At 44.3% G+C, this 27733-nt stretch overlaps 1 protein-coding gene across 1 annotated transcript in view; it reads left to right on the top strand.

Moving 5' to 3' along the window:
• Positions 1-12095: 12095 nt before the first annotated feature.
• Positions 12096-27733, top strand: part of CDH5 (cadherin 5) — a 103280-nt gene continuing 87642 nt past the window's right edge. Inside the window, exon 1 of the mRNA XM_068261453.1 lies at positions 12096-12204. The gene's annotated coding sequence lies outside the window, so the exon portion shown is untranslated. The remainder of the gene's footprint in view (positions 12205-27733) is intronic.

A 27733-nucleotide genomic window follows, 5' to 3' on the forward strand; every position in this document is an offset into this window, starting at 1 on the left:
TCGAGATTGTCCCGGGTGGAGCAGAATCGCAGAAAAACAGAACAGCTCTGTTTATACTGTGCAGATGAGGGTCACAGAGTGCAGAATTGTCCCAAGAAGTCGGGAAACGCTGCCACCTAGGTGTAGTCGGAGGTAATACCCTAGGCGCGCAGTCTTTACCTCTAGACGATAAACGTTTGCTTCTCCCTTGTTCTATATCTTGGGGAGATCAAACAGTGGCCACTGAGGCCTTCCTAGATGCTGGCTCAGCAGCCAATTTTATGGATTACAAATTTGCTAAGAAATTGGGGATTCCTATTTCTCTTTTGAATCAACAGATTCTGGTCACTGCTGTGGACGACTCTCCTCTGCAGAGTAACTACCCCCTGTCTCAGACCCCAGAGTTAAGGGTTACGGTGGGGGTGTTGCACAAAGAGAGTCTACAGTTTTTGGTTTTGCGAATGACAACTTCCACGATCATTCTTGGCATGCCATGGTTACAACTTCACTCTCCTCAGATCAATTGGGCTTCAGGTCAGCTAACGAGCTGGTCTACCCATTGTCATCATCATTGTTTAGCGAAGGTAACCTTGGGTAACACCAAGATTCGGGTGGAAGGTTTGCCAAGCCAGTATTCAGAATTTGTGGACGTGTTTAGTCCCAAATCAGCAGATAAACTTCCTCCTCACCGTCCTTTTGATTGTCCCATCAATCTCAGGTCTGGTTGTATGCCCCCTAGAGGTCATCTCTATAATCTGTCTGGGCCAGAGAAATTGGCTATGCAAGAATACATCCGAGAAAATTTAGCTAAAGGTTTTATTCGCCCCTCTTGGTCACCAGCAGGGGCAGGATTCTTTTTCGTAAAAAAAAGGATGGAGGCCTCCGTCCATGCATCGATTATCGGGGCTTAAATAAGATTACAGTAAAAAATCGTTATCCTTTGCCTCTAATTGACGATTTATTTACCCAGGTCACCAATGCTAAGATTTTCTCGAAGTTGGATTTGAGGGGTGCATACAACCTTGTGCGTATCAGAGACGGTGATGAATGGAAGACGGCCTTTAACACACCCGTCGGGCATTACGAGTACCTAGTGATGCCCTTCGGGTTGTATAACGCCCCGGCCGTCTTCCAAGAGCTGATTAATGAGGTGTTCAGAGAGGTGTTGGGCAAATTCGTCTTGGTATACTTAGACGATATACTGATTTTTTCTTCCAACATCTCAGAACACAGGAAACATGTTGGGTTTGTGCTACGAAAGTTGAGACAGAATATGCTGTATGCTAAACTGGAAAAATGCATTCTCGAAGTGACTTCTGTTGCCTTTCTGGGGTAAATAATCTCGACCTCTGGCCTCTCTATGGACCCTGGAAAGGTTTCTGCTATCTTGGAGTGGCCTCAGCCTGTAGGATTGAAGGCACTCCAGAGATTCCTGGGGTTCGCCAACTACTACAGGAGATTCATAAAGGGGTACTCTACGGTGATCTCACCTCTCACCAGTCTCACCAAGAAAGGGGCAGATACTCACCACTGGTCCCCAGAGGCCCATGCTGCTTTCTCCACTCTGAAGAAATTGTTCTGTTCTGCACCCATTTTGAGACATGTAGACGTCACCTTTCCCTTTATCGTGGAGGTTGATGCCTCAGAGGTAGGCGTAGGGGCTGTGCTGTCTCAGCGTTCTGGTTTGCAGGGGAAACTTCACCCCTGTGCCTATTTTTCACATAGGTTTTCACCCGCAGAGAAAAACTACGATATAGGCAACTGGGAACTTCTAGCCATCAAGTTGGCCTTTGAAGAATGGCGACATTGGTTAGAAGGGGCAGAACACACCATTACAGTTTACACTGATCACAAAAATTTGGAGTACATTGAGGGCGCTAAGAGACTTAGCCCCCGACAGGCCCGGTGGTCATTATTCTTTTCGAGATTCAGGTTTGTAATCACGTATACCCCTGGTAGTAAGAACATCAAGGCTGATACCTTATCCAGGTGTTTTGAGCCCGAGACAGCACAGCCCTCAGCCCCTGAGATCATTATATCTCAAAAGGTGGTTTTGGCAGCCACCGAAACCTGGAAAGACTGGACTGTCACTCTGAGTCCATTCCAACAGGATGTTCCTGAGGGGAAGCCTGAGGGGGTCCTGTTTGTACCATTGCCTTTTTCGCCTACAACTATTGCAGCTGTTTCATTCCCTCAAGAATGCCGGGGATCCTGGGGCCACCAGAACTCAGGATCTACTTTCTAGATGTGCTTGGTGGCCGTCATTGGCAACAGACTGTAAGGAGTTTGTGAGAGAGAGTGCAGTGTGTGCTAGAAGCAAACCCTCCCGTCAGGCACCTGTTGGAACTTTGCAGCCTTTACCAGTTCCGAGTGAGCCTTGGACCCATTTGTTCATGGATTTTGTGGGCGAACTCCCCAGGTCTGAGGGCATGACGGTCATTTGGGTGGTAGTTGATCGATTCAGTAAGATGGCTCATTTTGTTCCCCTGAAAGGACTCCCCTCGGCCCAGGAGTTGGCTGATCTCTTCATCCAGCACATTTTTCGGCTGCATGGCACTCCGGAAAATATAGTGTCAGATCGGGGAGTGCAATTTGTATCTAAATTTTGGAGGGCATTTTGCCATCAATTAGACATGGATCTTTCTTTCTCATCAGGCTATCACCCACAAACCAATGGCCAGACCCAAAGAGTCAATCAGTCCCTGGAACAGTTTCTGAGATGTTATGTTGCAGATGCACAAACCGACTGGGTAAAATTTTTGCCGTTTGCAGAATTTGCACACAACAATCTGAGAAGTTCCTCCTCAGGATTTCCCCATTTCAGGTAGTGACGGGAAGGTCACCTAAGTTTGCCCCATTGCCAGTGGCTTCTACTCCGTTCCCAGCCCTGGAGAATTGGCAGAGGTCCTTAAAGCAAATTTGGGGAATAGTGAAAAAAAATTTGGGGAAGGCTTTTCAGAACCAGAAGAAACAGGCTGACAAGAGACATTCCATTGAATGGGAATTCTCTCCAGGGGCTTTGTCTGGGTGTCCACACGACATTTGGCTCTAAAGCAACTGCCGCCCAAGTTAGGCCCTAGATTTGTGGGTCCTTTTCCAGTGGCCAGAAAGATCAATAATGTCACTTATGCCATTAATCTCCCTACCAGCATGCGAGGTGTGAGATCTTTCCATGTGTCTTTACTCAAGCCAGCGGTGCACGTGGATTCCGCTCCCCCCCCCCTGTGTTGATTGATGACCAACCTGAGTATGAGATTGAAAAGATTCTGGACTCACAGCTTGTGCAGAACTCCGTGCAGTATCTGGTTCACTGGAAGGGATATGGCATAGAGGAGAGAACTTGGGTGCCAGACTGTCGTATGCATGCAGAGGAATTGAAGAAAGAATTCCATGACTTGCACCCTGGAAAGCCTGGTGGGAAGAGTCCGGAGTCCACTCCTCGGGGGGGGGGGGGGGGGGGGGGTACTGTGATAAAACGTGGAAAAGCGGCAAGGTGGCTGATTCCGCCTCCAGCACGGCGGTTTGCACGCAGCAGCGTGCGTCTGGTGTGGCTGGGCCTGTTAGTTCACACAGGCTGAAGAATACGCGCGAGCGCGCTGAGAGGCAGAACCTTTATGACAAACAAGGAGGGATCAGCTGACCAGGTTGGTCAGCTGACCTCAAAGCAAGTGGCTATTGGTTGATCGCTGATGGGTGGCGTCGGAGAGCGCCGCGCTATATATAGTCACTGCTGGTCTGTCTCAAGTTGTCTGCCGTTGCGAACACTACGTGGAAGCACTCAGACCTTAGTCAGATCCTACAGTGTGTTAGAACCAGGAGGACCTGGGAATTTACACTGAGCCAGATTACTTCTGTGTTATCATTCTGTTATACTCCAGACTAGTTCCAGGGTGTTGAGACTACGGACCTCACACCCAAGATTAGGGACTCTGTGTTATCATTCTGTTATACTTCAGACTAGTTCCAGGGTGTCGAGACCACGGACCTCACACCCAAGATTAGGGACTCTGTGTTATCATTCTGGTATACTCCAGACTAGTTCCAGGGTGTTGAGACCACGGACCTCACACCCTAGTCTAGGCATTGTTGATATCTGTTATGACCTATTGCATTCCTGACTATCCCTCTGCTTTCTGATTCGGTACCTACGCATATCTGATTATCTGTTTCCAAACCCTGCCTGCCTTTGGATACCGAATCAGCCTTCTGTCTATGTACCTTGTCTGTCTGTGTGTTGCCGACCTGGCTTGCCCGACCTTGAGAGCTATCTCTCTCCTTAAGAGATAGTCTCCAGACCTGCTAGTGACATCCACCTTTCGCACAACAGTAGGAAAAAGGACTGGCACTAGATGTTAACAGAAAGGCATAGGTCCGCTTCACCGGATTCTGTATTCATAGCATGCACGTGCACCTCAGAACAAAGCACTGTAATATGGCAAAAAGGAGGATGAAGGCACTCCTCAGAGGCCGAAAGAGGAAGCTTTGTCTTAAAGTGAAACAGCTGTCAGGCCTCCCTCACCCCCACTGTATACCCTGATGTGTCTTCCCACCGTGGATTAAAGGTATATCTTTTGCAAGTTCAGTGCCTTCATCCTCCTTTTTGCCATGCGACATCCACCTTTCAGGTGTCACTCACTCACAGGTTCTTCCTACCTTCACACACTATAGATGCCTTTTGACACCTGAGGAAGGATGTAAAGATCCGTAACATGTAGTGTACTTGATCCAATACAGCAAATTTGTTTGCAGCCATTGGTGTGCCGTCTCTTGTGTGTGTTTGGGTTCTTCCTACCTTCAGCCTGGGACTCCACCCCTTTGGAGGTCTCAGGCTGTTGGACGGTTTTTGCACTTCTCAAAAGGCAGTATCGCCCATACTGCCAGAGATCACCTGCTCCTCGGGTGGTCTTACTCAAAGTCATTACTGTTGCACCAAACACTCACATTATAAAGGTGTCCAGAGGTTAGTTATACTTAGATTATCGGTGATTCTGCAGATCATCAATAATCAGGTATAATCTGTATTCTTAGTGATACTGCAGATCACCAATAATCAGATTCTTTCTGTGTGCTGACACCGATCGTTACACACTGCACATCACTCAGAATGCACCATCTCCACTGTCAAATATGGTGGTGGCAACATCATGCTCTGGGGGTGCTTCTCTTCAGCAGGGACAGGGAAGCTGGTCAGAGTTGATGGGAAGATGGATGGAGCCAAATACAGGGCAATCTTGGAAGAAAACCTCTTGGAGTCTGCAAAAGACTTGAGACTGGGGCGGAGGTTCACCTTCCAGCAGGACAATAACCCTAAACATAAAGCCAGGGCAACAATGGAATGGTTTAAAACAAAACATATTCATGTTTTAGAATGGCCCAGTTAAAGTCCAGATCTAAATCCAATCGAGAATATGTGGCAAGATCTGAAAACTGCTGTTCACATACGCTGTCCATCTAATCTGACTGAGCTGGAGCTCTTTTGCAAAGAAGAATGGGCAAGGATTTCAGTCTCTAGATGTGCAAAGCTGGTAGAGACATACCCTAAAAGACTGGCAGCTGTAATTGCAGCAAAAGGTGGTTCTACAAAGTGTTGACTCAGGGGGCTGAATAATTATGCACATACCACTTTGCAGTTATTGATTTGTAAAAAATGTTTGGAACCATGTATGATTTTCGTTCCACTTCTCATGTGTACACCACTTTGTATTGGTCTTTTCCATGGAATTCCAATAAAATTGATTCATGTTTGTGGCAGTAATGTGACAAAACGTGGAAAACTTCAAGGGGGCCGAATACTTTTGCAAGCCACTGTATAGACACATACACACACACACACATATATATATACAGGATCTTCTCCAAAAATTAGCATATTGTGATAAAGTTCATTATTTTCTGTAATGTACTGATAAACATTAGACTTTCATATATTTTAGATTCATTACACACAACTGAAGTAGTTACAAGCCTTTATTGTTTTAATATTGATGATTTTGGCATACAGCTCATGAAAACTCATAATTCCTATCTCAAAAAATTAGCATATTTCATCCGACCAATAAAATAAAAGTGTTTTTAAAACAAAAAAAGTCAACCTTTAAATAATTATGTTCAGTTATGCACTCAATACTTGGTCGGGAATCCTTTTGCAGAAATGACTGCTTCAATGCGGCGTGGCATGGAGGCAATCAGCCTGTGGCACTGCTCAGGTGTTATGGAGGCCCAGGATGCTTCGATAGCGGCCTTAAAGAGACTCCGTAACAAAAATTTCATCCGGTTTTCTTCCATCCTACAAGTTCCAAAATCTATTCTAATGTGCTCTGGCTCACTGCAGCACTTTCTACTATCACTATCTCTGTAATAAATCAACTTATCTCTCTCCTGTCAGACTTGTCAGCCTGTGTCTGGAAGGCTGCCAAGTTCTTCAGTGTTGTGGTTCTATGATGCATCTCCCCCCCTCCAGTCCCCTCTATGCACACTGCCTGTGTGACATTTAGATTAGGGCAGCTTCTCTCTGCTCTATTATCTTTTACAAGCTGGATAAATCCTCCTCTGAGCTGGCTGGGCTTTCACATACTGAGGAATTACATACAGGCAGAGCTGTCTGCACTCTGCAGGAAGAAACAGCCTGACACTTTAGTGGAAGATAGCTGCAGAGGGAAAGAAACACACAAATGATCTCTTGAGATTCAAAAGGAAGGCTGTATACAGCCTGCTTGTGTATGGATGTATTTTCTATGTGTGGACATACTGTACATCAACCTACTTCCTGTTTTGGTGGCCATTTTGTTTGTTTATAAACAGACTTTTTAAAACAGTTTTTAACCACTTTTAATGCGGCGGGGAGCGGCAAAATTGTGACAGAGGGGAATAGGAGATGTCCCCTAACGCACTGGTTTGTTTACTTTTGTGCGATTTTAACAATACAGATTCTCTTTAAGCTCATCCAGAGCGTTGGGTCTTGCGTCTCTCAACTTTCTCTTCACAATATCCCACAGATTCTCTATGGGGTTCAGGTCAGGAGAGTTGGCAGGCCAATTGAGCACAGTAATACCATGGTCAGTAAAGCTGAGCTTGGGGTTGCCACCAGGGAGGTTAATTCTATAATTTTATAGAATAACATATACGCTATAGCAGCATAGAGGGTGATATAGTGGCTGGGAACGCGGAGAATCACTCGCGTTCCCAGCCTGTCGGCGGCTGTCGCCGAACCTGGAAGTAGCCGCCGGCGGGGACAGGAGAATCGGAGCCAGGCTGCAAGGGCACCATACAGCTTCAGGGGGCTGAGGGATGCCCCAGGTGAGTAAAAATCTTTTTTTTATTTTGACTTAAGTATTCCTTTAAAGCGGAATATAACCCTGCATTTCAACTTTGCTCTAAAACATTACTTACAGCATATTATATGCAAAAAGCATTTTTTTTTTTACTAGACCAGCATTGGAAGGGTTAAACACAGAGGTTTTAAAGAGAATCTGTATTGTTAAAATCGCACAAAAGTAAACATACCAGTGTGTTAGGGGACATCTCCTATTACCCTCTGTCACAATTTCGCCGCTCCCCGCCGCATTAAAAGTAGTTAAAAACAGTTTTAAAAAGTTTGTTTATAAACAAACAAAATGGCCACCAAAACAGGAAGTAGATTGATGTACAATATGTCCACACATAGAAAATACATCCATACACAAGCAGGCTGTATACAGCTTTCCTTTTGAATCTCAAAAGATCATTTGTGTGTTTACCTTCTGTCCCCTTCTTCTCTCATGCACTGAACATTACAGGCTTCCTGCAGACAGCTCTGCCTGTGCCTGTGTTTGTAATTCCTCAGTATGTGTCAGCCAGCTACTTTCACAGCCTAACAGAGGGGGATTTTTATCCAGCTCTCTTCTATCACTGATAAGATAGCAGAGAAGCTGCTGGCTTATGTAAATAAAACACACACTGGAGTGTGCATAGAGGAACAGACCAGCACAGAAGAGTTGGCAGCCTTCCAGACACAGGTCGACAAGTCTGACAGGGGAAAGATACATTGATTTATTACAGAGACCGTGATAGTACAAAGTACTGCAGTGGGAAACAGTAAATTCGGGCGCCTGAGGCTAGTGGACAAATCGGGCGCCGCCATTCACTTCTATAATAAATATCGTTTAATGGGCGCCCGGTAGGAAAAAAGGGCGCCGGAGAAAACTAACGTTTTAAAAGCGGCGCCCGGAGACTTAATGTTTTATTACTGTTTCTCATGATTACACATTATTTAATGATTTATACATGTTTAAATATTATTTTTAAACGAAAACCAGTACAATATTTTTCCCAAACATTATTTTTAAACGAAAAACATTACTTTTTTTTTTTTTTTTTTTTTTTTTTTTACATTATTTTTAAACGAAAAAATAACAGGGGGGTCTTAGGTTTAGGCACCAACAGGGGGGTCTTAGGTTTAGGCACCAACAGGGGGGTCTTAGGTTTAGGCACCAACAGGGGGGTCTTAGGTTTAGGCACCAACAGGGGGTCTTAGGTTTAAGCACCAAAAGGGGGGTCTTAGGTTTAGGCACCAACAGGGGGGTCTTAGGTTTAGGCACCAACAGGGGGTCTTAGGTTTAGGCACCAACAGGGGGGTCTTAGGTTTAGGCACCAACAGGGGGGTCTTAGGTTTAGGCACCAACAGGGGGGTCTTAGGTTTAGGCACTAACAGGGGGGTCTAGGGGTTAGGGGTAGGTACAGGGAGGGTTACTTAGGCACCAACAGGGGGGGTCTTAGGTTTAGGCATCAACAGGGGGGTCTAGGGGTTAGGGGTAGGTACAGGGAGGGTTACTTAGTAAAAAAAAAATTTAAACGTTATTATGCGTTTCATTATTTAAACGAAAGATTAACGTTTTTACAATTGCCGATTTAATACACATTATTTAATGATTTATAACGTTTAAAAACATTACTTTTAAACGAAATACATTTTTAAACGTAATCCATGTTTATCGTTAAAATCCCGGCGCCCTTTTTTCCCATCGCCCCTTTTTAACGTACGCTACTGCAGTGAGCCAGAACAGATTAGAATAGGTTTAGGAACTTGTAGGATGGTAGAAAAAACGTAATTTTTGTTACAGAGTCACTTTAAGTTCCATGCAGACATTCAGATAGTTACATTCTATTTAGTTAGTGTGTAACTGTTTATCAATAGATACATCTCTTTGGCTGTCCTCCAAGCTCCTTCTCAGTGAGAGAGATGAGTCACAATAAACACATATTTGTAAACAAAAAGTATCTAACTCAAGTTCGGATTCGTCTGCAGAAATCTCTAGGGACTTTAAAGCCCTGTGTAACCCTTCCAATGCTGGTCTAGTAAAAAAAAAATGCTGGTTGCATATAATATACTGTAAATAATGTTTTAGAGCAAAGTTGAAATGCAGGGTTATATTCCGCTTTAAGAAAAATGATAATGTATAGAGAGGGAACACAAATGAAAAACCATTTTAAAGACAAAAATGGCAAGCAAAGCAATAAAGGGAAATTGTCTATGTGGGCAATAAATATCTTCCCAATAATCCTATCGGTTTCATATACAAAACTAATATGCCACTTGGCATTCATGCCTTGGGGAAACCAGATGTCAACTTGCCATATGCAAAAGGCCTCTCATTTTAGATGTTCTCTGCATGTCCCCTCATCTGATAAGCTGAAAAACCCTCTCAGTGCCCTGGAATGTAAAACCTGTCATGCCCCCTGATGTGTAAACAGAAACCCAGAGGAGTATAAAACAGCCTGTGCTAAAATAAAAAGTATTTTTCTTAATAGAGAATGTCATCATTGAGGTAAGTCATCCCTTTACGTTTTTATTGCTGTTTTAAATACAATTTTAAATGCCTCTGGTCGCTTTTTTACCCCTATTGTATTTAATAATTTCAAACCCTTTATGTTACTCCAGACTATAGATAGTGACAGGGTCACTTTCCATTCTCTGTTCTGCCTATCAGGGCCGGCACTACTACTGAGGGAAAGGGGGAAATTGCCCCAGGGGCCCCGACAGCTGCCCCCAGGTCTGTCTCCATTCAAAAATGTCCCTGCTGTGTGCTGTCCCGACAGACCTTCAGATCTCAGCGACCACCCAGAATCAGCTAGCCCTGGAGAAGTTAGTGTGCAGTGCAGCTTCCTCCTCATAAGTGCCTTCTCGTTAGACCTTTTGATGCCCACAGCACTCAAAGTATGCCGGAGATGGCAACTTGACGCCTATAGTAGGGAGTTGCCAGAGTAGGGCTTTCAGTATGCTGTAGTCTCAGTCCTCCCACAATCACACGAACCACTTAGTGTCACATCTAAATGATCAATCTTAGAAGTGATCATCAGCACTTTGAACCACGATCTTTCAATTTCTGCCTGGAAGACGTGTGAAGAGCCTGCTGTCTTGCTGTTGCTCAGGTAACAAGATAGGCCTTTACCTATCATGAAAAAACATCCATGCAGATTAAAACTTACTCATACCGGAGCCAAACTACAAATCATGGGCCCTCCCTTTTGTTGGGACTTTCCAATGTCCTCCCCTTGGTGACCCTCACAGGTTTGGGGGCCATCTCGCATGTTACAAAAAAAAAAAGTGTCCATCATGATCTTCACACCCATGAATAATGTAGCCACAAAAATACCTGATCTGGGGGATGGACTCTTGTATCTGGGAAGGACAGTAAATAGTTTGGGGCACTGCACAGCTCTGGGCCCCACTTTGGTCCCGGAGGCTGCTTCCCTGTAGTTGGGCTTCTGCTCATACATACTTCTTTGCTTTGGGTAGTTGAAGGTCGTCTGTCTTTAATCTCTGAAAGGTGGTACAGAGGCCTAGGCAAATGTTTCCTTGGGGTTTCTGTTAACTTACCTGTATTATTGAGAGCACATGTGATACCTGGAGCCCACCATGACTGTGAAATAGTGGCTGTCATTGCATCTTTAGATCTATGGGCTGTTCCTCAGGCTAAAGCTCAACACACACCATACAATCTTGGTTGTACAGATTTACCAAATCTATGTAGTATAAGGGCCAACAGATTGAAAATACCTTGAATGAATTATTGGATAAGCTCTTATCCTACATGAAAGTGGTAAGATTGAACAACCAAGATTGTATGGTGTGTGCTGAGCCTTAGGATGATCATCAACATCAGAAATTCCTATTATATCGACTGATGAAGCCAACTTTTGAGTTAATGGAAAAGTTAACCATCAAACCCTACATCACTGGAATGCATTTGTAGTTCAATATTGCACATAACACCAATGTATTACTATAAATATACCTTGAGTAGGAGAGATGAATCTCTACATGTTTAGATAGAAGTAACTGCCAAGTGGAGATCAGTATTAAATAAAAGTCACCACATATGGAGACTTGTGTGCAGGGGTGTAACAATAGACCCTGCAAGGAATGCAGCTGCAGGGGGGTGGGGCAGAAGCCAGAGGGGCCCCATCCTGACAGACTGAGAACTAAGGACAAGGAGAGAAAAAACGTTCTGCCCTTTGCTCAGTTGTTCTAATAACTGCATCTGCTCAGCAACTGATAAGGAATCATGCACAGTTTTGCAGACAAAGACAGTCCCTATTCAGTGTTCAGCAGGTTCTTGTGTACAGCCTGTTCTACCTCCAGCCTTTCTACCCCTCCCAAAGTGCTGTGTCTTGTAGTGATGCTTGAGGAGTCTGGGCATGGAGAGAAGGCAGGAGGGGGCCCTATTCAAAGTTTTGCGGGGGGGCCCGTGGTTTCTAGTTACGCCCCTGCTCGTGTGATACCCTTGTAGTTGTCCATCAGCACAAATATCACTGGAAAATGAGACTGCATATGGTTGCCCCATACACAAATGTTACTGAGTACATTAGGGCTCTTTTTGCCTTGTTAGCTTACTAGCATCTTTATCAGCATAAATGTTAAATGCAATACTAGCTGAAGACAGCACAGTCACTCACTTCTGCTTTCACTTGCAAACGTTCAAAAATGCAGCAAATAAAAAAAAAACTGAATTTAGTTTATCTAGTTTCCTGCATGAATTGCAATAGTTCGAAGCCTCCGTAATATGTGAACAATGGCAGGAAGGAAGCTTCTCTGGGTGGGAGTCCAGCTCATTCCCAAAGTGGAGTAGTATGGACATTCTGGGAAGTGACTGAGTCCTGGACTGACTGAGCTTTCTCTTTACCTTGCTGTTCCAGTGGCTGGTGGATTACGAACTTCTACTGGGGACTGGTGCCTACTTTATACAGGTAAGTTGCCCACTAGTACCAGATGGTTTGTCAAAATGGGTAGCAACACATCTTCACAGTAATGTAGAAGTGAGCTTTATCGGAGTGTCTCAATGAGACAATGGATCCAAGTAATCTTCCAGCCTTCCTGAGCCTTTGTTATGGTGGTCATTAATGATTGAATCTTTTTTGTCCAATCTTACCATTTCTATGTAATATAAGGGTCTTCCTAAAGTATCCATTCGATATATTCACTCAGTTTACCCTTCTACTACATAGATTTGGTAAGATTGGCCAAAAAAGATGAAATCATTGGTGGCCACTATTAGGCTAAAGCTCTGCTCGATCTGTGCTTTTCTTGTTGTCTTATGTTGGTCGAGCTACTAAATCATTCAATTTACGTTATTTTTTTATACATAAGTTATCCTTTTCCAGATCATTCTGTGAATTTCTTTTTAATAATTTCTATTCCTTCCTCATCTCCCTTTTTTTACCTCGGTTCATCTTTCCGGATCCACAATCATTATTAAGTTCTTAATAACTAAATCTGCATTTTTACTACCCTTTATCATTTTTGAGTACCGTAAGACTTCAGGAAAAGTGTACCAGCTGCTCAGAGTAATCAATAAGGCTTCATCTAGTTACTGGAACAAGGATTCTAATGCTGGATACACACGGTGCGTTCGTGCACTCGATTTTCCCGTCGATTCCCGTCGATTCGTTTATTTCCAACATGTCCGATTTGGATTTCGATAGATCGTTAGGTCGATTCGCATGCAAAGTATGCCGAATCGACCTAACGATCCATCGAAATCCAAATCGGACATGTTGGAAATAAACGAATCGACGGGAATCGACGGGAAAATCGAGTGCACGAACGCACCGTGTGTATCCAGCATAAGCCTGGTACACACTTTCAATTATGATTGGCCAATCACTGACCAAATTTACCACCTCCATGTAGTATGAGGGCTTACCTACACAATCTGCTTATAGTATTCAATATCTGTTGACCCTCATACTGCATAGAGGTGGTAAATTGGTAAGAGATTAAGAGATGTGTTTACTAGGCTTTAAGGTGCATACACACATCCAATTTTGATTGGCCAATGATTGGTCAATTCTACCACCTCCATGTAGTATGAGAGCCAACAGATTTTAAATACAGTACTTTGAACAGATTGTGTTGGTAAGCCCTTATACTACGTTGCAGTGGTAAGATTGGCCAATTATTAGCCAATCAAAATTGATGTGCGTACAGTGTAACTGGTTGTTATTGACAACTGCTCTTCCTTTGTTTGTACACCCCTCTGCTTAGTCATAGTGTAAAGGAAGCAGTGATTCATTTTTATGTATGTTTTATATATTGTTTTTGCTTCCCTCTGTTTTTGTGGTCGTTGGGTGCTGAATCTTAGTTATTACTTTTAATGATATATTGTGTTATGAGTAGACAGTGTACATTTGGCATACAGTTACTATGGCCTTGATTTACGCAGGCGGTAGAGCAGTGAGCAGTGTGTCATCAAAACTGGCCTGGATTAATTAAAAAATCACAATTATTCTGAGACACTTGCTTGAGTCACAACAGATTACAGTGAGGAATGCTAAAAAGGCGTGTGAAATAGTGGTTGGAATATTGTAGGCACATACATGCATTGGGAACTGTATTTAATGCAGGACTGTGTCGGTTTATTATAAGATTAGCGTGGCAAGAGTGTGCATGTGGCTATAATTGCATACATTTTTTTTCTCTCAACGTTTAGCAATCCACCCTGACCTGATGTGACTATGCCAGGGTTGATACTGAATAGGCAACAATTACAAAAGAACCCATTCCAAGTTCATTGGATCACACAGTTTTCAGCACTACTCTCCGACCCTCAAGGCCAATGATTTAAAGCAGAGCTGAACTCAGCAGGTCCTATTTGCTCTAAAAGATATGCAACAGCATAATAACCTTTAAACAAAAACATTTCTTTGTTACAGCTGATACAAATCCTAAATTTCCAGTGTTTCTACTTTCTGATTCATGGAAGCAGACATATTGTTAACATACTGTGCTGTCAAATGAGCTTATCTGCCATCTCTGCCATGGCAGTCATGTGACACGGGGAGAGATCTAATTACAACTTGTGATTTGGCACAGGTGAGGGCGAATTAGACAGGCTAAACTCTCTAAATACATACAGGGTGCGTTTCTCTGTTTCCTTCTGTCCTGTGCAAGAGTTCAGGTCCACTTCAAGTGGAGGCCCCTGTTATTATCGATGCTGGGTGTCTGTTATTAATGGATCTTGTTTGCTGTTATATAGACATGTAGGGCTATTCTGAAGGTATAAGCTACGATTTATAGCCTCACAATGTACCGTACATGGGCGTCATAAAATTCTAGACTATCTTTTTTGTGCTTTTAACATTTTCTGTGGCTTTTTACTCCTGAAAATGGTTTGTGTAGAAGATGGTTATGTGTAGTTTTAAAATGAGGTTATGTGTAATTACATTTTTGAGTTGTTAACAATGAGATTGGGAGCTATCTGTCAATCACAGCCGTGCGTTGCGTAGATAGTGCCTACTCCATCCAATGCAGAGAATGTCATGAGAAGGTATCTCTTCCCTTTCCCAAAGTCCTGAGCTGGCTCTGCTCCCCTATCTGAAATGAGTGTCCATGTTACTCTAGGCTTGCTCTCCAGCTGTGTCTGTGCTTACAGCATGATCATATGACGTCACATGGGTAGGCTGGCAGGAACAGTAGATATGGTAAGACTTGTGGGAGTACCAGGCACTTGATTGGGACAGAGGAACAGTTCCATCTTAGACCTTGAGGACAGGCAGAGAAATTTCAATAGGGGGACCTTTTTTCGAGGGGCTCAACGACTTATCCTCCATCCACCCAATACAGGGGTCCATCCCGGTGGCGTAGCAATAGGGATTGCAGAGATAGCGACCGCATCGAGGCCCTTGGGTCACAGGGGCCCTCCCTCAAGTACAGTATTAGCTCTCTATTGGCCCGGTGCTAGTAATAATCACTTCTATAGATGCTTTAAAAGTAGTAATCATTAACAAACTGTTCCCCATCCCCTACTTGCACCCATTACACTGTGGAAATCCTTGGCAGGTTTTGGTGCGCCATATCAATTGTTATGTATAGAGTGCTTGGGGGGCCCCATGTACAACATGCACCAGGGCCCATAGCTCCTTAGCTATGCCACTGGTCCTTGTTTTGGCCACACTTTATGGATCATGATTACCACACTTTTTATGACCCTCGACATATGGCCGCTGTGGGGTCACGATGGAGGAAAAAGGGGTATCAACATTGGGTAGGTCCATCAAAGTTTTGCTGGGGTGGCCCGTGATTTATAGATATACCACTGAGAAAAGGTAAGCTATAATCTCTCATTAAACTCATTACTCTGTACTGGTGAAGACAGAGAGGACAGGCAGGGGCCACTGGCTGATGGGTGCACTTCAAACAGGAAAACATAATAAAAGATCAATGGAGGGCACTCATCCTAATATAGGGCAATATAGTGAGCTCTTCCATTGTACATTTTTACCAATGTGTTTGCCTTTTATTGTGTTAGAACGTTGTAGGATAAACCACCAATGGTCTGCTAGCTTCCATTCTTGGTGCAGTCAACCAAGAAGGAAAATGGTAGGATAAGAAAGAGTCAAAGTCAAGAATGGCCACATTAATAACCTGGCAGCTACATTAAAGGGGTTATATAGCCTACTTAACACTAAAAAGCCCTGATAGCCTGATTACCCTAAATAGCAAAATATCCATCCTAAACCTTCAAGATGTGCCTGTTCACGCTAGAGTTTCACTTCTTCAGCATAGGAAGTCTCACTTCTCCTATCATTATCTCCATTATGTTAAACAAATTTGAATCCAATTGGGTGCATGAGGTCAACTCGTATTGAGAGTCCAGTCACGGAGATCTCACCACCAGTGTGTCCAAGAGATACGTGAGGCTGGTGAGTAATCTAATCATCCATCCAAAACTGAAATATAAAATTTGGTGTATCAGCCCTTTCATAAATTCAAAATATCATATTTTATTATTTTGATGTTTGTGCTGTTAAAAGCTGTTTATGGACTTTGGCTAGGAGCTACAGGCCATTGGATAGGATGATTTCTTCTCCAATGTTACAACTTAATGGCGCATATGCAGTTAACTTTTTCTCCTGAGTTATCTCCTGGGAGATAATTTTCATCTTCTCTAACTTTCAATCATTTTACAATTGAAAAAGTACCAAGAATGTACTTACTTGCTGGTGGTTTAAAGGGTATTTTATTGGCCTAAGAGAAAACTCAGGAGAAAAGTGAATTGCACATGGGCTATTGACCCTTATTCAATTACCCTTTTCTCTTAAGTTTTCATGTGGCATTCTGGTAACAGAGTATGCTATTGGGGATCCTTTATGTTACCAGGATTTGTCATGGAGTTGCTATTACAGAGGTGGTATTTGTCACTGGGGTGCAATATATTACTGGGGCATCCTTTTACTGGAGGGTTGGGATTGAGAAGCACGGTGTTACTCACGGTCTCTCATGAAGGGCTGCTACTGAAAGGAGAGAAGTTGAAGCCATCAAGCCTTCTGTTAATAGGGTCAATCTGTCATGGGCACTATCTGGTGCTGGGGTCTGTCAAGGGGTCTGGTCTTTTACTGGGGACACTACATGTATGCTGCCTAATGTCATTTGGAAGACAAGCCAACCTAATACTGTTACTATGCTGCCTAGTTGTTATTTGGGAGGCATTTTCCTTCCTAATTGTTTTTTGGGGGGCATTCTGCATCCTGGTTATATTTTTGGGGAGACTAGCTTCATAATTGTTATATGAGGGACATTTTGCTGCTTTGTTATATTTTGGGGGAAACTAGCACCATAATTGTTATTCTGGAGGACATATAAATGCTTTGTTTCAATTTGGACATATTTTATTCAAGTTTAGTCTACCTTAAAGGGAACCTGAAGCGAGTAAAATTATCTAAAATAAACACATGATGTAGCTGCAAATGAATATTACATACTAACCTCACTGTCAGTTCCTCTCAGAAGCTCACCATTTACTTCTTACAGTGATCTCTTCCAGTTCTGACAAGATTTTGTCAGAGCTGAAATATACCAGTTGCTGTCAGTTATATATTAGCAGCTGTCAGTTACAACTGAATGTGCAAGGTAATGTCCATGTTTCCCTATGGCTCAAGTGGGCGATATTACAGTTGAACAGTGTGCTGACCAGGAAGCTGTTATGGGGTAACGGCCATTTTTAAAATGGAGGACGGAGAATTCCGTTGATCATAGTGGACAAATGGGATGCAGGAGAGGAGAAAGAGATTGAGGAGTAGGGAGGTACACGGGAGACAAGTATGACCTGTGTATGGTTAGTTTGACTTTTTATTTTCAGTTCAGGTTCTCTTTAAAGAGACACTGTAAGGAGAAAAAAAACCTCCCTGGGGGATACTTACCTCGGGAGGGGAAAGTCTCTGAACCCTAATGATGCTTCCCGCGTCCTCCTCCATCCCAGGCCCAGGGATGCTCATTCGGATTCCGCGGAAATGCAATTACCACATTTCCGATCAGAAATTGCATTTCCGCATCGGAATGCAGAAATCCGTAATACAAGTGTGGTAGGCGGATTTTCGCGGATTTCCGCCGGAAATCGCCATAATTTCCGCTGACTTTAACATAGATTTTCTCAAAAATTATAAGGTCTTTTTGAAAACTTTTTTTTCATCTTGTTCACAGTCTTCTGTTTAATAAACCCTGAAAATTTGGCGTGTCTAGGACCTATGAGGACTTTGCCATTAACCGCTAAAGTTGGTGGCTTTTGACTGTAATGTAAAATGCAGAAAATCGGCATTATCCAATATGCTGTAATTTTAAGCCAATCAGAAGACTCAGAATGAATAAACCAATTAAAGAATGGGGATTTAGGCAGAAATGTTCGCATTCTCTGATTGGTTTATTAATTCTGAGTCTTCTGATTGGCTTAAACTTACCGCATATTGGATAATGCAGATTTTCTGCATTTTACATTACAGTTAAAACCCGCCGACTTTAGCGGTTAATAGCAAAGACCTCATAGGTCCTAGTCACACCAAATTTTTAGGGTTTATTAATCAGAAGACTGTAAATAAGATGAAAAAAAAGTTTTCAAAAAGACCTTATAGTTTTTGAGAAAATCGCTGTTAAAATCAGCAGAAATTTCTGCAATTTATCAGCATCGGAATGCGGAAATCGGTAGCGGAAATCAGTAGCGGTAATCGGCAGTGGCGGAATGCGCATTTTCAGCAAAATCGGAAATTGGCATTTCCGACCATACCTGGTCCCAGCAACCCAGCCCAGTCAGCCTCCGAACCACAGCAAACCACAGAGCAGGCACAGCAGCGCCTGCAATATTTACCTTCCCCTCCTCCAGCGCAGGAGCAGGCTGAATCGCTGTGAGTAAAAGTAAAAGTAAAAATATTTACCTCCCCGGTTTGGGGCTTTCCAGCACTGGATAGCCAGGACAGAGGAGAACGGGGGAAGCCTTATAAGAATCCAGAGGCTTCCCCCTCTCAAGGTAAGTATACCCCAGAGGGTTTTTTTTCTCTTACCAATTTTCTTTAAAATGTTTGGAGGGTGAGATCAAGCCAGGGGCAATGCAGCTGTCGCTCCAAGTGGGGAACATGGACTCTTAGAACAGTTCATGAAACTGACAAACAATTAAAACCCATTTTATCCTGAAAATATAAATAATACTAGTTCCGCACTGCCCTGTAACGAGCCCTCACCACCTACAGAAAAACACAGTGGGGAGCAATGCAAGGCAGTGCTGAACTTGTATGGTGTATTTTTCAATTTCAGGTTTGTATAGATTTTGATATCTTGACAGTTTCAGGAATTAATCAATGCTGAATATACAGTAATATTTTAAAAAGGAGGTGAGTAATGTGAAGTGCTTTTTCTTTCCATCACACAGCTGTCTTCCTGTCCAATGACCTCACAAGTGAACGCTGCCAACTTTGATTTTAAGCCTCGTTTAGCCAACAAAGGCAGTTAATATAGAGCATGATTCTGAACTAAAATGCATCTTTTTTAGCCAAACAACTCGGGTCAGAGCTTGTAGCTGAGACAAAGCCACTTGTAGCAACAAACCCACAACGAGGTTTGACAAGTACACAGAAGGGTTGACCTGGGGTTCTGGTCTTCCTTTCAGCTTCTGTTTTGACCGTTCAGATGGCAAACAGTGCATCATAATCCATAATTCCAGAGGATGCATTTCTGCTTTTCCAGAGTCCAGTAGTGGTTCTCCAGCTTGGCATTGGACATGATGACTTTATAGCTATCCTGCCAACTGTTACAGAGGGTATAGTATCCAAAAATAAAAAGTGCCAAAGAAAAAAAAATAGTTAGTGCCCCAAAAATATATGTAAACCCCTTTGTTTTTTCTAAAATAAGTCCCTATATGTCGCCTATTTTTCCCCATTTAACCTGATCTGGGTGCCTTTGGCTAACTACAGGAACTGTGTAGTGCCAGTGGGATTATGGGAAGTTTTTTCTTCCTAGCTAAAATAACAAGCTTATCTCAGCATGCAAATAACAGAAAGCTTCTTATTTTGAATAAGATAAGGACACTATGATCAGAAGGTAATTGAATTCTCCCCTCCCTTTGCAGAGTTTATATACAGTGTTGTGTAGAGGATGTTTGCTGTTAATATTTCCCTAGTTACAGAAATTGAAGAAAAAAGTCAATTTTAAAGGGACACTGTAGGGGGTCATGGGAAAATGAGTTGAACTTACCCAGGGCTTCTAATGGTCCCCCGCAGGCATCCTGTGCCCGTGCAGCCACTCCCCAATGCTCCGGCCCCGCCTCCAGTTCACTTTTGGAATTTCAGACTTTAAAGTCTGAAAACCACTGCACCTGCGTTGCCGTGTCCTCACTTCCCCTGATGTCACCAGGAGCGCACGACGCAGGCACAGACCATAGTGTGCCTGCGCAGTACACTCCTGGTGCCATCAGTGGGAGTGAGGACACGGCAACGCAGGCGCAGTGGTTTTCAGACTTTAAAGTCTGAAATTCCAGAAGTGATCCAGAGGCGGGGCCGGAGCATTGGGGAGTGGCTTAGCGGGGACAGGATGTTTGTGGGGGACCATTAGAAGCCCCAGGTAACTTCAACTCATTTTCCTCTGACCCCCCTACAGTGTCCCTTTAAGTACTAAACCCAATAAAACCAAGCACACAAATTGCTACGCAATCCCTTTAAAGATGGCAGCCCCTGTGCAACAGATTTCCTTGAAAACATATTGTTCCTGTGTTCAGCACAACACTTGAGGAGCAACCGTCTCACAGGTAAAGACCTGCTTCCTTTCATTTGTGAATGTTATTAGCAGCTATTTAACATAAATTACCTTCTTGTTTGAGGCTTAATGGTCCATTAATTGCAGTAATAAGATATGTAACGGTCTCAGAGCTCCAGCTTGAATATAGATCTTATTTTCAAAGGGTTAGCCAGTGTCGGAGCACATCCTGCTTTTGTTTTAAAAGAAAAGGAAATGGGGTACAGAACATATAGGATTATATATAGAATGGAATTTGGCCCCTGCCGTCTAAAGCCATGGTTTAGCATTCATTTGAAAGGTATAAAGTTAAAAGAACAGTTTGCAAAGAATTTGAGCTGTAATAATAATATTGTAATAATAGCTATTTCATGCATTATTAGGGCTTGTGTGCATGGACCTTTGAACTCAGTTTGATGTCAACTCACTGTTAGTTTAGCATAAGTTTGCTAACAGTCTGATAACAGATCCAGTGCACTTGCTGTCTTGCTAGTTTACATAGATTAAATTCAAGCTCAATTTAGTCTGCTCTTGTGCAGGGCCAGCCTTTGACCTGAGCGGTTGTTTAGGGCACCACATAGTCAGGGGCGCCATCAGAATGCCTCCCAGGGGTGTAGCAATAGGGGTTGCAGAGGTAGCCACCGCATCGGGGCCCTTGGGCCAGAGGGGCCCCGAAGGGCCCTCCCTCAACTACAGTATTAGCTCTCTATTGGTCCTGTGCTCATAATAATCACTTTTATAGACACTTTGAATAGTAGTATTATTAAAGAGTAACTGTTAGCCCCCAAATTGAAATTTAAATCTGTATTGCAATGTTTTATTTAGTATTTCAGTGAACCAAAAAGCCAATGCAGAACTTTAAAATCAATCTAATTTTTTTACAATGTAACCTTTTTCCCCCGCTCCGGACGCAAAGCCGCATATCTGATACTGCTTAGCATGCAGAGCATGCCTATGTCTGCCCGACCCCCCTCTCCCCACCAGGACCAGGTGCCAATATATTCTCCCCACCAAACAGCTGACCGCTCTGACACGGAGAGAGAGCGGCAGCACTTCCAGCGCCGTCACCGCAGAGCAGCCGCCGCCGAGTCACATGTGAGAGATGCACGGCGGCGGCTGCTCTGCGGTGACGGCGCTGGAAGTGCTGCCGCTCTCTCTCCGTGTCAGAGCGGTCAGCTGTTTGGTGGGGAGAATATATTGGCACCTGGTCCTGGGGGGGAGAGGGGGGTCGGGCAGACATAGGCATGCGCTGCATGCTAAGCAGTATCAGATATGCGGCTTTGCGTCCGGAGCGGGGGAAAAAGGTTACATTGTAAAAAAATTAGATTGATTTTAAAGTTCTGCATTGGCTTTTTGGTTCACTGAAATACTAAATAAAACATTGCAATACAGATTTAAATTTCAATTTGGGGGCTAACAGTTACTCTTTAACAAACTGTTCCCATCCCCTTCTTGCACCTCAAACACAGTAGTTTCCATTGGCAGGTTTTGGTGCGCCGTATCAATTGCTATGTATAGAATGCTTGGGGGGCCCCATTGTAAAACTTGCATCGGGGCCCACAACTTCTTAGCTACGCCACTGATGCTTCCAAATGCTTCGCCCCCTCGACTACAGCAAGGAGTGATGGGAGCTCTCTGCCAGTCACTCGTCCAGCACAGCTACAGGTGTCATTCCTCATGTTGGCCACCGCATACTGGCAAGTCAAATGATGAGAGACATGGTGTAGCAGTAGAGGCTATGCTGGACACCCAAATGATTAAGAGCCAGAGTTACTGGACCCCAAGAGGTGAGTAACTTCTCTTGCACTCGTGACTCCACAATGGGGGGCATAACTCCTACCTGTACTGGGAGAGGTTAATACAGGAGGAACATCTGCCTGCCTATAATGGGGGAGTAGTCTAATTCTGGGGGCACATCTGGCTACCTATAATGGGGGAACTGTCCAATACTGGGGATACTTTGGCTACCTCTACTGGAGGGAAGGAGGATACCTAATACTGGGGGCACATCGGGCTACCCATAATGGGAACTGTCTAATACTGGGGGTACTTTGGCTACCTCTACCGGAGGGAAGGGGGATATCTAATACTGGGGGCACATCTGGCTGCCTATAATGGGAGAACTGTCTAATACTGGAGGCACATCTGGCTACCTATAATGGGGGAACTGTCTAATACTGCGGGTACTTTGGCTACCTCTACTGAAAGAAAGGGGGATACCTAATACTGGGGGTACAACTGGATACCTATACTGGGGGCCTATCTAATTCTTGGGGGCACCTCTAGATACCTATATTGGGGCAATTCTGCTATCTATACTGAGGAGACTACCTAATACTGGAGTACTGGGGGCACATCTGCTACCTATACTGAGGGGGCTACATAATTATGTGTACACATTTGGCTACCTAATACTATTGGGGGCACATGTGACTATCTACTAATTATATAATTGGAAGGGCATCTTCTTTGATCTGCTTCAGCAGAGGCAATTCAAATCAGGAAGGGGGGGCACCAAAGACTAAATTCGCTCAGGACGTTGTAAAATCAAAGACTGGCCCCATTCTTGTACAAATCTTATTAGCACACTCTGTATAAGTGTAAACACAAGTGATTACTAATGTTTATAGCCTCATACACATGCTAGATGAAACTCGGCTGAGGCGGGCGATAACAGCCACCTTTGGCGAGAATCTAGCAGTGTACAGCTGCCCTTGATGACCCCCAACACCTCGGTAAGTAATGGAGACAGCGGAACACTGGCTGAGAGCATTTTCCTTTGTACTCACCCCACCCCACCCACCAGATGATGCACCTTGCGTGTCACTCGTCTCTCCTCAATCCACATAACAACAAAACGCTATGTTTGGTTCCTGCCCAAACTCACCAGCCCATTTCCAGGTTAAGAGCTACGCGCCTCTCCCCTCTCCTGTACCCCAACATCTACTTAGGACTGTCCCGTAAACCTTACTAGGCCATCATATATGCTTTGTATGCCTTCTTACAGCTCTGGAAAGGTGATTTATTCAACAGTTTCCTTTATTGGCGCTGTAGTAGCCTGAAAGAGAACTTCTTCCTTTCCATTTCGTATTGAGTGATTATCTATAATTATATATCTGGCTGAGATATCCCCTGCATCTGTCAGCAGAGGCAGAGGTTACCTAGTGATGGACACAGAGTGGCTATTGTCTGTGCTGTCCCCATCTTGATGTGTAACAATTTCATGTCCATCTTTTATATTCCTTATTTGGATGTTACAATCACTTGAATAGCAGCACTGTACACAGTCTGTACAGGTTTCTGGTGGTAGATTATGTCGGTCTTCGGTTTACGTCAGCCAAACGATTTCTCTGATCAGATTCGGTCAGAGAGAGATCTGACTAATGGTTGATCGACCAATAGTCGATCGGTTTTTGGTTGGTCGATTATTTTATCAGGTGCCTCCATGTGCCCAAATTTCCCTTCATTGCCGTAATCACAGCTTTGCAGTGGCGAGGTAGGTTAAGCTTAGGTGACAGAGGAGATTTAACCACCCTGGCGTTCTATTAAGATCGCCAGGGCGGCTGCGGGGTTTTTTTTTTTTTATTAAAAAAAAACTATTTCATGTAGCCAACTGAAAGTTGGTTGCATGAAAGCCCACTAGAGGGCCCTCCGGCGACCAGAAGTAACAAGGAAGGCTGCAATGAGCAGCCTTCCTTGTTTCGCTTACCTCGTCGCCATGGCGACGAGCGGAGTGACGTGATGGACGTCAGCCGACGTCCTGACGTCAGCCGCCTCCGATCCAGCCCTTAGCGCTGGCCGGAACTGTTTGTTCCGGCTACGCTGGGCTCAGGCAGCTGGGAGGACCCTCTTTCGCCGCTGCACGTGGCGGATTGCCGCGCTGCGGCGGCGATCAGGTAGCACACGCGGCTGGCAAAGTGCCGGCTGCGTGTGCTGCTTTTTATTTTATGCAAATCGGTCCAGCAGGGCCTGAGCGGCAGCCTCCGGCGTCCATACCGCCCGGCTGGGTAAGTGATAGGTTCTGGGGGGGGGGGGTTAAGTGGTAGGTGGGGTTAACTACTTAAGTACCAGCGGTCTCTGCCCCCTTAAGGACCAGAGACCGCTGGTACCAGAACAACGGAATCCCGACGAATCGCCACGCATACCCACCGCAACCGCCGTCATCGCCGCTTGCCGGGACCCCCAGGACATAGACTCTGCTGTCTCTATGACGGCAGAGTCATGTGAGCTAGTCAGGAACCGCTTTCATTGGCTCCTGACCCTGTCTTTCAATGTACGGTAAGCCAATGGGAGCGGCTTACATTGAAAGACAGGGCCGGGAGTCAATGAAATCAGCTCCTGATTGGCTCACATGGCCCTGCTGTCATAGAGACAGGCAGAGCCAGTGAGATGCGGCGAGACTCGTCGGGTTTGAGTGGCGCGATCTGCGGGGAGCGACGGAAACGGCGAATGCATGCAGCGACGGCTAATTGAAATCTACGCCTTGTCAGCCAGGAGCCCACCAAAACAGGGGGTAGATTTCAATTAGCTTGGTCCTTAAATAGTTAAGGGTTAGGTATAGGTAAAGGGAGGTTTAAGGGTTAGGTATCTGTAGAGGGATGGTTATGCATAGTTAGAGGGAGGGTTATGTGTGAGTGTAGAGTTAGGCACAGGCAGGGTACAAGCAAGGCAAGCCATGGTTACTTCCAGACAGCGCCTCCGACGTCATAAGAGATGTCGGCTGAAAGTAACCATGGTGACCGGATGTGAATCCAGTGGCAGGTGAACGGTGAGATTTGGCATTGGATTAGGGAGTGTAAGTTACAGGTGGCAGAAGGAGCCATGGAGCACAGGGCAGACTGCCTGGGACAGCAAAGCCCCCTCTAAAGTGAAGCCCTATGCAGGGGCTTACCTTGCTTTGGCCACCTATACTTGGGGCAGCTGTACTAGAGGCACTTATACCTGGCTTACCTACAGTGGGGGCACCTATACCTGGATTCCTATACTAGAGGCACCTATACCTGGCTTACCTATAGTGGGGGCACCTATACCTGGATTCCTATACTGGAGGCACCTATACCTGGCTTCATATACTGGGGGCACCTATACCTGGCTTCCTATACAGGGAGCGCCTATACCTGGCTACCTACCTACCTACCTATACTGAGAGTGTTTTTTTGTTTGTTTGTTTTGTTTTTTTTGCATTGCAGCTATAACATTGGGTGCAAATTGTTGGGTGCTGTGCGGTCATTCCAAATTGGAGGGAAGTGGGAGGGCGCATCCTCGCAAGTTTGCCTCAGGCAGCAAAAAGTCTAAAACCGGCCCTGAGCAAGCAGCTGTAGATTGCTGGGGTGAAGATGGAGTACCCTACTTTTTTATATTGCAAATTTTTCACAAACCTTTTTTAATCAAAACTAATGTAAAATTGGGTTCCTTCATTAAAAAAGCAAAACAAAAACCACTGTGCCTGGATTGGGGTTGTAATTTTGTATGAATACCATAACTAGCCGGATAGAAAAATGTGAGGGGTTAGTGGCAGAGATTAGAAGATGGTACAGAGACAGTGAAATCACTGTGACTACATCGCCTGTCTGAATGGTCCTGTCCACTGTCAGGCTTGATATGAAAAAGCTGTACTTTGATGGCTTAAATAGATAAAAAATTCTCTTCCCAAAACCCCAAGTAGCAATCACTGCGGTGGCCTTGCAGTCACTTAAATGAAGAGGTAGTTTTAATTTGTTGTTATCTCCTGAGAAGGGGAATACATGACATTTATTGTTGAAGCAAGATCTCTGCTGCGGAAGGCAGATTGTATTTCATCTCTGTGTCTCAGCACTCTATTTACCATGACAGTGTGTGCGCTGCTCATCTCTGTGCTGTCACTGTGATTGCTGCACTGCCATAGCTCACACAGCACCGACTCGCTCAATGCTGGCCTGATAATTAGCGGCTCCGCTTTGTAAACAGACTGATGAGATTACAAGCAGATCTGCAGCTGCTACAATTCATATCTTTGGAATGTTCAGATGTGATGATTCATATTGGTGTGCAGTACAAATCTTCCCACCATTAGATCAAGACAGATTTATTTTCCTATAGGGCATCTTGACTTCCTTTACAGAATCCCAACAAGCTCAAATACAAAGGAGAGTTTTGAGGTACGGTTTGTCACGGGGCATCCGGTGGAAAACCTATTGCACATTTTTTTTAAGTAATCACTAGGGATGATCGGAAAGAACAAATTCCGTTCCGCTGGAATTCGTGGATTCCGCCAGCGCTTAATTCCGTCGCTATGAAAATTGCGCCGGATTTTTGCGAAATTCCTCGGAATTCCAGCGGAAAAATTAAACTAATCGCAAATGGAACCTTCGATGCTAAATGGTAGCCCATAAAACCTATTGACTGTTCCCTTAATCCTTCCAGGGATTTGTAGGATGTCAAAAGCCAACTCACATACATTGGCCAGGAATTAAATCCAGGCCTACCGCTTGGTAGGCTGCTATCCTAACCATTATACCACCAACACAACACGCTACAATGCTACATGCTGAAGCCAGCCTAGCATGTACCATTGTGATATATCCAAGAGAAAAATGAGCTTGCTTAGGGATTTGTAGGATGTCAAAAGCCAACTCACATACATTGGCCAGGAATCGAACCCAGGCCTACCACTTGGTAGGCTGCTATCCTAACCGTTATACCACCAACACAACACACTACAATGCTACATGCTGAAGCCAGCCTAGCATGTACCATTGTGATATATCCAAGAAAAAAATGAGCTTACTAAGCAAGCTCATTTTTCTCTTGGATATATCATAATGGTACATGCTAGGCTGGCTTCAGCATGTAGTGTTGGTGGTGGTATAGCGGTGAGGAGAGCTGCCTACCAAGCACTAGACTTGGGTTTGATTCCTGGCCAATGTATGTAAGCTGGCTTCTGAAATCCTACAATTCCCTGGAAGACAAGACCCTCCTCCGGAGGAGAAGGAGGAGGAAGGGAGGAAGTCCGTCAAGCAGAAATTCTTATTATTAAGCATAAATGAGTTTAGTGGGAAAAAAAGTTTGCATTCCGTAAAATTCCATGGAATTTCAAATTTTTCCGCGGAAATTCCGCCATAGTGATATCAACAACGGAACGGAATCACCAAATTCTGTCTGGAATCACGGAATTCTTAATTCTGCGGAATCCAGCGACCATCCCTAGTAATCATTAATGTTTGTATGTTCTTTCCTTTTCTGCAT

This window comes from Hyperolius riggenbachi, chromosome 11 (genome assembly GCF_040937935.1).
Source record: "Hyperolius riggenbachi isolate aHypRig1 chromosome 11, aHypRig1.pri, whole genome shotgun sequence".
Classification (NCBI taxonomy): domain Eukaryota; kingdom Metazoa; phylum Chordata; class Amphibia; order Anura; family Hyperoliidae; genus Hyperolius; species Hyperolius riggenbachi.